Source organism: Cystoisospora suis, assembly GCF_002600585.1.
Source record: "Cystoisospora suis strain Wien I chromosome Unknown contig_3922, whole genome shotgun sequence".
NCBI classification, from domain to species: Eukaryota; Apicomplexa; class Conoidasida; order Eucoccidiorida; family Sarcocystidae; genus Cystoisospora; species Cystoisospora suis.
In genome coordinates this window covers 26,558-28,619 of record NW_027156717.1, presented here as the reverse complement: position 1 = coordinate 28,619, position 2,062 = coordinate 26,558, and the positions used below count along the sequence as shown (strand labels likewise).

At 51.1% G+C, this 2,062-nt stretch overlaps 1 protein-coding gene across 1 annotated transcript in view; it reads left to right on the top strand.

Moving 5' to 3' along the window:
* The first annotated feature begins 139 nt into the window (after positions 1-139).
* Positions 140-2,062, top strand: part of CSUI_007419 (adaptor complexes medium subunit family protein) — a 14,253-nt gene continuing 12,330 nt past the window's right edge. Inside the window, exon 1 of the mRNA XM_068067564.1 lies at positions 140-2,062. This exon is cut by the window's right edge and continues 895 nt beyond it. The gene's annotated coding sequence lies outside the window, so the exon portion shown is untranslated.

Below are 2,062 nucleotides of genomic sequence, written 5' to 3'. Positions count from 1 at the left end.
TCAACGGCAAGACATAACGCGGTAGGCGGAAGTTCCCGGCAGGAGACGCTGTACACACGTGTAGCTGGAGGAGCGGCGTGTTCCTAAAGTTTAACTCGTCCAGGATGAAGAAGGATCGAGGGTGTGGCCGAACACAGAAGGCAGGTACCGGAATTTACGCAAAGCTGGTTAGCTATTCATCGTCTCTTACACACCTCTTAGATTGTTGGGGGCTCGCCGCTTCGTCCTGTTCCACCTTGAGTCTGCCGGAGGGCTTGCTCTATTGTTGTGAGGCGCTAGCAGTCGTTGGACTAGACCTACCATGCATGCAGATAGCAGGACAAAAGATGAAGATGAGCGTCGTCGGGCGGAAACGGAGAAATGAAAGGGAAGAGAGGAAGGACAAAGCAGTGAAGAACCAAACTCTTGACTGCTACAAAGGGTTCTGTAGACCTATCCTTTCTGTGAGCTGCACTTTCATGAGTCAAGCGGTCAACTGACGGCTTTCCGTTCGCCGTGTCTCTCCGTAGTTTCCCACTTCGTTCCTCTCCCTTTTTTCCTTGCTTATTCCCAGTTTTAGCTGGGTATAACAAACAGGAGAGACTGGAAAGCAAAAATGCAGAACAGCAAAGGCAAGGCAAGACAATAGAAGACAAGGCGACCAAGAGTGGTTGCACGTCTGTCACAAGAAAGAGGCGGCTCATTGCGGTGCCTGTGATGAAGCTGCGTAACTTGGCGCAGCCCAGCAATTCCCGTCTGAAAATCTCGTTGGTCTGGTAGTAACGGCCGGAAACGGGGATGCTCTAGGGAGAACAAACGCTGCTTTTGGCTCCTGCAGGAGGCTGCGCTACAATCACTGACATGTGCGTCGTTCCTCCCAGGTGTAAGTACAGCTGAAGGCCGAAGTCCTGCGACTCCCCGAAATAAATGAATGCTTCTTCACGCATGGCCGTCTTTCTTTCGATTGCCATTCCTTGGTCGTTTCGGTGCTATAACCGGGAATTTGAGCTCTGGTCGGTCACCATAGTCGCGTGTCTTCAATTCTTTCTCTGCAGCTTCATTTCTTAAAAATCGACGCGGGCCAGACGCTGCACATACCTTCTACAGCGAGGCCTGCTTCCCGTCCTACACTTTCCTCTCCGGCTTAGACCAGTCCATCGAGGCAACCGTTTCACTCCCCCTTGCTTCTTGGCTTTCCCCACCCCTCCGGTGAATTGTGTCGTGCTCTCCTTCTCTGGCAAGCTTTCCCTCGTTTTTGTCCACAGCTTCGCTTTGTCTACTTCACATCCCTCTCATTCTCGCCACAACGTTGACAGCCTGTGTCTCGTCTCGCGGTTGTTGTTCTCTGGTCTGGTGGCTTGTCTGGGTACCCACCTTGATTGCCCGCTTACTTTCCGGGCCGCTCCACACCCTCGCCGCCGGAGTCTCTTCGTCTGCACGCCTCCAGACTTCACCTCTTTCATTTTCTTTCGGGAGACACCTCTCGATCTCCCCCTTTCTTCTTTGTTTGTGCACTACCCTCCATACGTTGTTTCCCTCTTGGCTTCGCTGTTTGACTCCGAAGAGCATTTTTCTCTAGTCTACATGTCGCCCATTCTTACAAAGGGCGTCCAAGTTAGAGTGAGCCTGCTTCATTTAGCTTCGGCCTTCGCTTCCGTTCAAGCACTTGTCTTCCAACCGACGTCACGCTCTTCGCCTGTTTAGCCTCCTGTAGTCTACATGTCCCCCGATCCTTGGAAGAGCATTGCTTGCGACACTCAAAAGGATTTCTCTCTTCTTTTATCCGTCTGCCTTTTTTTTTGCGTAGTGATCGTCTCGTCTTTTTCCTTCATCTGCACGTCTCATACTCTTTTCTCTTGAGACAAGCTTTCATACACCACCCTCTTTATCTTCACTCATCTTGTAAAGACACAGTGCCTTCTTTGTCGTTCCTTTCCCCTAGGCTAGCGGGCTTTCCTAGTTCTTGTCAAGGATTCTCTCAATAGAACAGACAGCGCCAGCAGTAGTTTTGCATGGATGGCATTTACCTCTGCGTCTTCTTCCCTGTACATGGGCTTTCACGGCCTTCTCCGATTTTCTCTCT